Here is a 12,721-nt window from a genome sequence, read left to right as displayed (position 1 = left end):
ATCCTACAAGTATTAGAGGTAGAATTGCTCCCCTAAAAGCCTGCCAAATTGCTAAGGACTCCCTAATGTAAAGCATAGACTGTAGTTAATAGTGCAATTATAATAATATTCTTGCATCGGTTGTAACAAATGTACCACCCTAATGCAAGGGGAAAACTAAGCGTACAGGGGGTTTTGGAAACTCAGTATTTTTTCCATGATTATTCTATAAACCCACAACTTCTCTAATAAAAAAAAAGTTGTCAAGAATTTATTAAATGCCATAGCAAAGCCTTTTCCTCAGAAGACCAACTGATTAATGATCTTGTCATGTGAACAAACAAACAAAGGGATGAATCAGTATTGAATTAAAAGAAGCAATTATCTCAGACCGTTGCGCTCCTTTGGGTCTTTCACCTTTGGCTGACATGGTTAAAGGTACACTGTCCTCATTATTTGTCAAGGACTTAAACCCAGACTTGGGAAGTTAGTTAACAAACATAAACTTAAGTGGGAAGCCACTTCTTTAAAAAACAAAAAATCTTGTTAAATTAGTTGAACATTTTTAAAAAAAACCTGGATCAGTATAAACATTTAAAAATAAATCAAGTTTTAAAATCACAGCTTTCCAATTGCAGCAGTTCCAAAAGGGTGGAATAAAACGTTATAGGTCCCTGATTGTCACTTTTAATAACAATCAATAGAGAAATAAGAGTACCTCTAAGGCAAGAAACGTAAAGGGCAATAGCTAGCTATATGGCAAGCAATAGGAGCATTGAAAACGACATTGTCTGTTTAAAAAAGAATATACAAATTCAACCAAGGAGTGGGGTGCATTCTTTAACTAATATTCAAAAGCTTCTAAAAGATATCATAATTATAAAATAGCTTCTTTACCAAAAACATACACAAAAAACCCAGATTAAAAATGAAAAAAAATATATAAAGTGGGACAAGGACTAAAAGTCAGCTCTTTTATATAAGCTATTGACTTTTATATTTCTGCATTTTACCTTTCTGTGTTTCTAAATCTGTTTTTTTTTTTATGACTCATGGCTGAAAATTTAATCTGCAAATCCTTTATTTTATCCTAATTTAATATTGTTAATTTACAAAACAACTGTCTTCTGATTTATCAATGTTAAATTAAAAAAAGGCATACATTTTTGGAGATGTTCTTCCTTAACATATACAGGCTTATGGATCAAATAAACGAATATTATATCTACCAGATATTTAAATGAAAAAAATGTAAGTTTACATTTATCCAAATTGAGTCATTATTCTGACAAATTTAATTTTGATGGTAATATGCTTTACATGATATCAGCTTGAAGACAGTTTCCAAAATAATTTTGTAGCTTGAGTATATCAGGCTTATAGGTTGTGTTTTTATTAAGGAAAAAAATAATAGTTTTGTTCTAAAATAAAATAACTGGTTGCTACAGAACGAGAAAAAGGACATAGACAAAATCTAAATGGATATAGAAAGTTGTGGCAGGTTTGAGGAAAAGCAATTTTATTTCTTGAGGTCAAAATTGGTTAAGATTTGATGAATCTATCCATAAAATTTTTAAGAGACTTAATATCAAATAGAATACTGATGCAAAGCTAGAATTTGGTTTTCTATTTAAAAGACAAAGTTTTCTTGAAGGTTGTAAAGTTTTTTTCCTGAATAATAAGATAAAAGGCAGAAAGTCTGTTTTATCAAAACAACTACATGTACTTTGTGTTGACTTTATCATGTCCTCAATTGTTTAAAAGAAACGTCTTCTCACTTTTAAGAAAAAACAAATTTTTTTGCCATCGTCTTATCACCTATATTTACTTCTAAAATCTTTTGTGATCCCTGTGATTAAAGAAAAGAGCCAAGTATTACTTCACAGTGACTTGTGATCCTATTTAGCCAAGTTTTCAACCCTTCTAATAACCTTTAACATTTTGCCCTCTCAATGAAATGCTAAATAACATCTTTTTATTTCAAACTGTTTTTAGGATTTTCCAGAGGACCCTCAGAAAATCACAAAGAAACTGCTCTTTTACCTTGAAGAAGAGAGGTGCTAAAAATAGACTTATTTCATATGTTATAAATTGCATGGGAAATATTGCCAAATTAGAGGGGATTTTCTAACCTTATGTGAGTTGGGTTTATGTAGAGAAAATGTTTTAATGTATATATTCAGGAAATTATATAAAGTTCCTAGAAATTTGCAGTGTCTTTCCTGTCCATGAACTACCCTGTACTGAGCCACCTCATATTAGACAAAAGTATAATGTTATCAGGCATAATTTCAGTTATTTTTAAAAAGGTGTTACTTGCCCCAGAAACAACCAAATTTTACTCTCAATTGCATTATTTTATAATGAACTCTCGTTAGATCTTTCACTTTTATAAAACAGTATTAAGTTACCCATAACCATACTTTATCTTTTATGATTTAAGTTTTTTATAATCCACAGATAATTTTTAAGTTTTATTTCAATGTTTTCCTGAAAACGCTTGCAAATCAGCCAAAGTGCTTCATCTTCAACAACAAAAAAATACTGTCCCCAAAACCTGTGAAAATGACATTGCAGGGAATTCTGGGGCACCAGCTTCTAATGACATTGCTTAAAAAACTTCGAGACCAAGCAATAGGACTGATTCAGGATTTCCAAAAAATCTGGTCGAAAGCTGATGGGTTCATAAATTGCTAATATGACACTGAGCAGAACAAGAATTAATTACTCAGGACTGAATGAATTGATGAAGAATAATTATGGATTTTTGAAATATTGCTGATGTTTTCATATTTTAGTTTTTGAAATACAAAAAGTCCCTTTTGCTTTTCCCTTAAGCTATAACTCATTAAACATTTACCTTTTTCTCCCTGCCCGATCCCCTAAAATTCAGAAACTCTCCTTGAATTCTTATTTGCATGGAGGTATAATTATTTGCATAAATCCAGTAAGAAAATGTCCTTCTTATTAAGGACATAATTGGAAAGGCTGATTATATAGCCAAAGCTTTAACTAGACTATCAAATTAAATATGATATTAGCTAAATCTTGACTCTTAGGGTGACTCGATTCATAGCATGTTTTAAACCTCACTGATCCTTTTTCTTATTCTAGTCATCATGGTGTCCCTTATTTGCTGTCTCACCTCTAGAATAATGGCTGCACCTGTCCCCAGAGCCATGCTAATGCGCCACCCTCTTAATCTCAGTTTATACTTATAAACTTGATGACAAAGCTAAGCCCAACTACAACTGATGCCCGAGAGTCACTTCTTGAGAACCAGCTTGTGGCTCCAGTGTGGCCTCTCTCTAAGACAAACTCTTCAAATAAACCCACAGCCTTCCCACCATGTGGCACATGCCTCCCAGGGACAAACACCTGATCCCTCTGGGATTAGGACCAAATGTTGATCAGCGATGCTTTTGGAGCAAGTTCTTCCTCCAAAGAGGGCAATGAGAAAAGAGAGAAAACAAAATGGAGTTCCTATGGCCAAGAGAGTTAAAATGGAGTGGGCAGCCATTGCACATCTCAGCCAGAGATCACAAACCACCAAGGTCTGCAAAACCCAAAGCACCAAAGTTTCTGAGGGCAACTGGATGCCGTGAAACAACTACGAGATAAGGAAATCAGTGAACTAAGTGGAAGGGCATTGGAAAGCACCAAGCATCCACCAATCATAATGATTTACAAACAACTTGTGTAATCTTTTTCTTTAAAAACACTTGCTTGGAAGCCCCAAGAGGGAACACAGTTTGAGCTGCTACCTGAATTTGTGCTCCCCAAGTTGCAGTTCTAAGACCCCCAAATAAAAGTTTTTGTTGTCTTGCAGCTCAGTCTGTAATTTCTTGGTCTACAGAAGAATTCTAATAGTGATTATGGTTGTGGTTGCACGATGGTGTACATTCGCTGAAATACATAGAACTGCACATTTTAAATGGGTGAATTTTACTGTAGCCAAATTATATGCCCAGAAAGTTGGGAAAAAGGGATCTAGTAAAAGGTGAATATGCTCTGTAGATTGCATCAGTGTCAGTTTCCTGGTTGGGAGACTCTTGTAGAGTCAGGGAAGATGTTATCATTGAGGAAATTAGGTGAAGAGTAGCTGGGATCTCTTTGTGCTTTTTTTTTTTTTTGCAATTTCCTGTGAGTCTATAATTATTTCTAAACAAAAAGTTAAAAGAATCTAACTCAATGGAAATTTAAACAGTCTTCTCAATAATGTTTAAGTTAGAGAAAAATAAAACCTGAAGTGGTTGTTGATTTAGAAGTGAATGACACTGAGAAAACCACACATCAAAACCTTTGGATGTGGAGAGCTGGGGCTTTTCCAAGGAAAATTTGTCACCTTACAGGTTTCAGGGGATAGTCCCGGGTGTGGGCGTTTGCAGGTGTGGCTGTCCCCGTCCCGGTTTCCACTGGGGGCGTTGGCCTCTCCCTGGGGTGACGGTAAATCGAGCTGTTCTGCCTCGTCCATCAAGGCAAGTCCCTGGCGACTCTTTGGTGGCCTTCTGGTGGCCGGGGGGAAATGCGACCTCCGCCTGGCCAGTCGGCCGCTCCTTCCCGGGACTTTGGAGTCGGACCGTGTCTCGGGAGGGAGGAGAGAGCTGGGACTCTCTCGGCCCCGGTGCTTCCTGCCTCCCGGCGAGACCTACACTGCCCACCCGCTCCAGCACGCGCCCTTCCTCCTCCTGGGGATCCCACCAGCATCCCTGGGGCCTTCCCACCAATTCCCTTTTTGCAACCGGAATTCCTTAAAACCATTGTGAAAACATCAAGCTGTATGGTGAACACTCACCCGGAGAACTAGAGAAAGAATCACAAAACAAACTCAAAGAAATTAGACAGCATTAATACAGACAGAAATTAATGAGATGTGTTTTTAAAAATGACGATAAACAAAAGCCAGAGCTGATTCTTTTAAAAAAATTAGCACAATTTAAAGCAAGCTTCTGGCCAGTCTGATGACAGCGGAGTGAGGGAAAGGATAGACACACATATGGAGGACGTAAAAAACTCTTAGATTCATACTGTGAAAAAACTCTTAGATTCATACTGTGGATGAATTTATACCAATGCATTAAAAAGTTTATTTAAAATAGATGACTTTATAAGAATGCAAATGAAAAAAATTGACTCAAGCAAGAAGAGAGAATTCAGAAGAGAGGAAGCAGTGAGTCGAGGGTCTGCCCTTGAGACAGGAATGGCTTTGGAGGTGCCCCGTCTTACCCCCCAGGACTAAGTAAGCCCCATATCACTGCACTTATTTCGGAGCACAGGAGACGTGGCAAGTTTCCCTGTTCATTCCATCAGCCCAGAATACCTGAGCCTAAAACCTGAGGGGGAGGGGAAAGGAGAACACTGTTACTCATCTCCTTTGTGACTATAGATGCAAAATTCCTAAATAGAATATTATAAAATAAGATCCAGTGATGTAATTAAAAAGGTGTTCGGCAAAACTTAAAGGCATTCCTTAACAACAACAACAACAAGAAATCTCAATAACAACAATAACAATAAATCTAAGGAAACTTCCTGAATTGGATGAAACGTGTCCTTCAGAAACCAGCAGCCAATGCCGGGTGTTATAACTGTGCTCACTGATGTCAAATTGAGAACGCTGTCCCTAAGCTCTGATTTAATGGGATGCAACAATGGAGAAAAGATGCCTATGCTGAAAGAAAAAATCTGAAGTTTCATTATTTCTGTGTAATAGGATAATCTCCCTAGAAAATAAAGAAAAACCACCCTGAAAATCTAGGAGAACAAATAAGCAAGCCCAGTCAACTGGCCATTTCAAAATGACTATTAAAAATATTGATAAACTTCCTCCATATCAACAATAACAAATCTGAAAATGTACAGATCCCTTTAAAAACAGCAATAGAGCAATAAAATGTTCCTGAATAAATGTACAGGAAATGGAGGAGTCCTCTATGAAGCAGAACACAAAACGTCTCCGAAGCACAAAGGAGGAAATGGAGAGAGAGCCCTGATCTGTCCAGAAGGAGATGACTCAATATTGGAAAGATGTCAGTTCTCCACAATTTAATAATCCAGTTTGATACCATTCTAATAAAAAAAACCCATGTGGATTTTTTCTAACCTGACAGGTTGTTTCTAAAATTCATATGGCAGATGAATGGGAAAAATATACCAGAAATCTTTGAAAAGTTATTCAAAAAGGAAAAATGAGGACAGGTTTGCTTTATCAAATACCAAAGCATGTAACAGAGCTGGTGTTTTAAGCGGCGTGGTGGCGACACAGGAAGAGCAGACTGATCGGTGGAGCCGGGGGGGCCCGGGGACAAGAGTGTCCAAAACCCACGTCCACTGGAACCTCAGGATGTGAGCCTACGGGACATGGGGCTTTGCAGAGGTAACTAGCCACGATGAGGCCGTACTGATCACTGTGGTCCCTAACCCAGTGACTGATGTCCTCATAGGGAAGCCAGGTGAAGACACAGAGCAGGTGTATTAGTCAGGGTTCTCTAGAGACACGGAACCAACGGGAGATATCCGTAAGTATTATGAGATTTTATAAAATTGTCTCACGCGGCTGTGGTGACGCACCTGTTTAAATTCCATAGGGCAGGTGTACGCTGGGCACTTCCCAGGAGAAGCTGGCCGGCTGAAGTAGAGATGGAAATTCTCCCTTCTGACTGCTCATCTCTTCTTTTAAAGCCTTCAACTGACTGGACAAGATGTTTCTCATTGCTGAAGGCCATTTCGTCAGTTGGTTGTAGATGCAGTCAGCCATAGATGCAGTCAACTTCCTGATGATTTAAGTCCATGAAGCATCCTCACAGTAACAGGCCAGTGTATGCTTGACCAGACAACTGGACACTGTCACCTGGCCAAGTTGACATGTGAGCCCAACCCTCACGGGGGAGCAGGCCACGGGAAGACGGGGGCAGAGCCCGACCCCCACGGGGAAGCAGGCCACGGGAAGACGGGGGCAGAGCCCGACCCCCACGGGGGAGCAGGCCACGGGAAGATGGAAATGGAGGTTGGGGAGGTGTAGCCGCAAGCCAGGGAGCACCAGGGACTGCTGGCAAACCCCAGAGCTGACGAGGCAGGGAGCCAGGCCCTGCTGACAGCTTGATCTTGGACATGCAGCCTCCACAACAGAATACACCTCTGTTGTTTGAAGCCCCCAGTGTGTGGTCTTACGTCTCGGCAGCTCCTGGAGGCTTATCCACAGATTGCCGAATCTCTGTTAGTGGTGGCGTTAGAACCAATGCAGCTTAGGCCATAGACAGAAGTTGCTGGACTGATGGGTAATCCTCTAGGAAAAATAGAAAGAAGGTACACACATTATACTAATGCAAAAATAAAAATATCAGATGGATTAAAACTTGCATTAAAAAATAAAACTCTCAAAGAAAAAAAAGAGAAAGGATAAATGTGTTCACTGACCTACACAGGGGAAATCCTTTCTAGGCATCAACACAAACTCATCCTCATTAAAGGAAAAACCTGGACAGATTTAAACGTCTACACATCAGAAGCCACCGAGGGCAAAGGCAGAAGACAAATGACACACCCAGATTGATTCTTGTCTGATTTAACCTCGATCTAACCGAGCTGTGGCTCTCAGTTCCTGCTTATAGGCCATTCAGGGGCTCGTGGGAGTGGTTAAATGACCCTGCGAGGGAAACAACAGACGACAAACCCAGGACGGGGGACATTCCACATGTCTTCTGGCTGGGTCTTATCGGAAAGGCAGTGCTTTAAAAGTGAAAATACAAAGATGAGGAACTATAAAAAGACATTAGCGGGCGAAGGCATTGCATGAAGCTTGGTTGGAAACTGGTCTGAAAAAGAGAAGTTTGGGGGACAGCAGGGAAAATTTGAATCTGGATTGAATGTTAGATGAGATCAGGGCGTTTTCATTCCTTTCCTCAGCTGCGCAAATGTTTTTGTGGTCAGTAGGAGAACATCCTGGTTCTCAGGCAATGTCTACTGCATTATTTCATGCTGAAAGTGTCACTGATGTCTGCAACTCCTTTTTTTTTCAATGCAATTTTATTAATATGTATTCACACACCATATAATCCATCCAAAGTATACATTCAGTGGATCACAGTAGTATCATATAGCTGTGCATTCATCACCACAATTGATTTTAGAACATTTTCATTATTCCAAAATAAAGAAAAAAATTAAAGAAGAACACCCAAAACATCCCATACCCCTTATCCCCCCGATTATATATACATTTGTGTTTATTTATCACTCATCTGCCCATACAGATCCAGGGAGTGTCAGTCACAAGGTTTTCGCAATCACATGGTCACATGATAAAAGTTATACAGTTATACAATCATCATTGAGAATCAATTTTACTGGATTACAGTTCAACAGGTTCAGGTGTTTCCTTTTAGCTGTTCTAATCCACTAGAAACTTAAGGGAATATTCGTATAACGCATAAGAATAACCTCCAGAATGACCTCTCGACTCTATTTGAAATCTCTTAGCCACTGAAACTTTATTTTGTTTCATTTCTTTCCACCCTTTTGGTCAAGAGGATGGTCTCAATCCCACGATGCCGGGTCCAGGCTCATCCCTGGGAATCATGTCCCATGTTGCCAGGGAGATTTACATCCCTGGGGGTTATGTCCCACATAGGGGGGAGGGCAGTGAGTTCACCTGCCGAGTAGTCTTAGAGAGAGAGGGGCCACATCTGAGCAACAAAGAGGTTCTCTGGGGGAGACTCAGGCACAATTACAAGTTGGCTCAGCCTCTCCTTTGCAGGAGCAAGTTTCATAAGGGCAAGCCCCAAGATCGAGGGGTTGGCCTATTAAAATGGTAGTCCTCAGTGCTTGCAAGAATATCAGGAATTCCCCAGGTGAGGAAGTTTAATATTTCCACATTTTCCCCCATCCCTCAAGGGGACTTTGCAAATGCTTTTTTTTTTTTTTTTTTAATCTTCATTTTATTGATATATATTCACATACCACGCAGTCATACAAAACAAATCGTACTTTCGATTGTTCACAGTACCATTACATAGTTGTACATTCATCACCTAAATCAATCCCTGACACCTTCATTAGCACACACACAAAAATAACAAGAATAATAATTAGAGTGAAAAAGGGCAATTGAAGTAAAAAAGAACACTGGGTACCTTTGTCTGTTTGTTTGTTTGTTTCCTTCCCCTATTTTTCTACTCATCCATCCATAAACTAGACAAAGTGGAGTGTGGTCCTTATGGCTTTCCCAATCCCATTGTCACCCCTCATAAGCTACATTTTTATTCAATTGTCTTCGAGATTCATGGGTTCTGGGTTGTAGTTTGATAGTTTCAGCTATCCACCACCAGCTACCCCAATTCTTTAGAACCTAAAAAGGGTTGTCTAAAGTGTGTGTAAGAGTGCCCACCAGAGTGACCTCTCTGCTCCTTTTGGAATCTCTCTGCCACTGAAGCTTATTTCGTTTCCTTTCACATCCCCCTTTTGGTCAAGAAGATGTTCTCCGTCCCACGATGCCGGGTCTACATTCCTCCCCGGGAGTCATATTCCACGTTGCCAGGGAGATTCACTCCCCTGGGTGTCTGATCCCACGTAGGGGGGAGGGCAGTGATTTCACCTTTCAAGTTGGCTTAGCCAGAGAGAGAGGGCCACATCTGAGCAACAAAGAGGCATTCGGGAGGAGGCTGTTAGGCACAATTATAGGGAGGCCTAGCCTCTCCTTTGCAGCAACCGTCTTCCCAAGGGTAAAACCTGTGGTAGAGGGCTCAACCCATCAAACCACCAGTCCCCTATGTCTGTGGTCATGTTAGCAACCATGGAGGTGGGGTAGGCGAATACCCCTGCATTCTCCACAGACTCCTCAAGGGGGCACTACATCTTTTTTTCCTTGTTTTTCTTTTTTTTTTTTTTTAACTTTCCTTTCTTTTTTAAATCAACTGTATGAAAAAAAGTTAAAAAGAAAACAAACATACAATAAAAGAACATTTCAAAGAGACCATAACAAGGGAGTAAGAAAAAGACAACTAACCTAAGATAACTGCTTAACTTCCAACATGTTCCTACTTTACCCCAAGAAAGTTACCTAATACAGCAACATTTCTGTGAACTTGTTCCTACTATATCCATCAGAAATTAACAGACCATAGTCATTCCTGGGCATCCCCAGAACGTTAAATAGCTTATCTGTTCTTCTTGGATTAGCAAATGCTTTTTTATTTTCTTCCCAAAAAACTCTGGGGTGTATCAGGGTATTACATGAACCTGTACAGAAAAACAAGGTCTCATTCTCTATTCTAGGTTCCATGTCATTATGTTATTTTACTAAACTGACCATACAAATTAAATTAGAAAGCATGCTACAGAGAATATAAATTTTGTACCAAATAAACATCTCTTAAATAACAGTTAAAGCTCAGGAATAGATGTGACTGCTGTAAGAGCTTACAGTCTAGGAACCTTTGCAATCAGCCTTATTGAACACTCTGTACTCCTGCATGGTCGATGGCCCAATCTCTGCCCACGTTCTACCCCCTGATAACTCCTGCCCTTGAATCAGTTCTCAGCATCTGCTCATTATAGTTAGTTTATATTAGTGAGGCCTTACAATATTTGTCCTTTGGTTTCTGGCTTATTTCACTCAACCTAATGTCCTCAAGATTCATTCACCTGGTTCCGCAACTTCTTTTTAAACGAATTGGCAAAACTAAATTGATAAAGCACATGTGGCACAATGTTGAGAAATAGGTGGAAGGTATGCAGGTGTTCATGAGTTCTTTCAATTTTTCTGTAGGTTTGACATTTTTCGTAATAAAAAGTGGTGAGAAAAAGGCAAATGTGACGTACATAAATGGACAAAAGGTTTATTCCTTACAGGAGCCCAGAAGAAGAATGGGCCACTATACCTAAAGAGGCAATTTGCAGAAAAGGAAATTAAAATGGTAAACAAATATATGAAAAGATGTCCCCATTGCAGTAATAGTCAAATAAATGCAAATTAGAGTAAATAGCAGTGCTATTTCCACTCATCAGATGGTAAACGATTACAAAATTTGATGATATAGAACATTTAAAGACCTGTCACGGCAAGGATGAGGGGCCCAGGCCCTCTCCTAGGGTGCTGGGTGAAGCAGAAATCGGTGGAAACCTGTTTAGAGGGCAAATTGGTGGAGTCTGTCAACATCGGATATGCACTTGATCTCAGTTTTCCCGCGCCTGGGACTTACCCTCCAGGGCAGCTACACTGTGCACACGCGTCGGGGGGCTGGCTGTGGCATGGTTTGTGATCATAGAAAGCGGGAGACAACTTGATGTCCATTGACAGGGGAGTGTCATAAACGATGACAGCCCAGATGAGGAACAGGTGACAGAGGGGTGAGGCTGGGGCCCCGGAGGGTCGTTACGTGAAAAAAAGCAAAGTTACGAACTCTGTTTAAGGTGCCAGCCCAAACCTGATCCCTGTGTGCATCTCGGTTTCCGGCTGTTAAATGAGGAAAAGTGCCTGGAAGGGAGCAACATGGAGGGTCAGGGTGGGCAGGGATAGGGCCGTCCGCTTTCCTTACTTGTGTTTTATATTTTTGAAATATTTGCCTAAAACGAGTTCATTTTGTGATGATTTAATTTACTGCGGTGACATTCCCATAAGATAAGGTTAATTTTGTCATTCAACTCGGTGCATTCAGTACATTCATGACGTGGTGCAACCCCCACCTCGATCTAGTTCCAGAACCTTCTCATGATCCCTAAGGAGATCTGTGCCCCTTAAACAGGGTCCCCCCGTCCCCTGACCTGTTTCTCTCCTGTAAATGGAATAGTACAATACGTGCACTTTTGTGTCTGGCTTCTTTCACACAGCGTCATGTTTTCAAGGTCCGCCCGACGTCGTGTGGATCAGAGCTTTATTCCTTTTAACGGTCAAATAATACCTCACTGTATGGGACCCTGTTTCATTTGTCCTTTTGTCCGCTGATGGACACTGGGGTTGCTCCCCACTTCTGGCTGCTGTGGATAATGCTGCCATGAACATTTCTGTGCTCATATTTGCTCGATTCCCTGTGTTTGGCTCTTTGGGGTGTAGTCCTACAAGTGGAATTGCGGGGTCACAGGGTAACTCAAGTTGGACTTTTTGAAGAACTGTCACTGAATAAACAACTGCGCTGATTGAGGAGGAGAGCGGGAGGCTGGGGCCACAGGCTCTGCGTCGGCACCACGTGGAGGGATGGAGATGAGGCTGCTGGAGCCGGGAGGCCTCGCCACACCCAGAGGCACTTACATTCCCAACAAAACCTCCTGGGTGGGTCGGAGGCTTCAGAAGGGGATGGGAAACAAGGGATCATTCAGTGGCTGAAGCCAGGAGCTCGCCAGTCTGGCCTCTGCCGTCATCTCCATCAAGTCCACACAGCAGTGGCTTGGCCCGCAGGCTGGCCAAGAGCAGATACCTGGGGACACCTGGTCAGGTGGTGCCAACAGATGCCTGGACAAGGGTGCCTGGGTGGGGAGTGACTGGCCAGGGGTGCGGTCCGGCCCAGGGAGACAGAATGTACTCCTCAGATCAGTTAGAGCTGGATTTGAGTCCTGGTGCGTGGCCTCAGTTTCCCCCCTGCCAAGTGGTCACGATGACAGCAGGACCTCTTTGTTCCCAGGGCCTGGCCCACCACCAAAGGCTGCTGGTATTGACCGGACTTGCCTGTAAACCGGCTCTGCCCCCGTGAAGCCATATGGTAAGGACATGTCCACCCAGGTGAGGCAAGAGCTGGCCTGGGGGGGTGGA

The sequence above is a fragment of the Choloepus didactylus genome, chromosome 18 (genome assembly GCF_015220235.1).
Source record: "Choloepus didactylus isolate mChoDid1 chromosome 18, mChoDid1.pri, whole genome shotgun sequence".
Lineage (NCBI taxonomy): Eukaryota > Metazoa > Chordata > Mammalia > Pilosa > Megalonychidae > Choloepus > Choloepus didactylus.
This window is presented reverse-complemented; position numbering follows the sequence as displayed.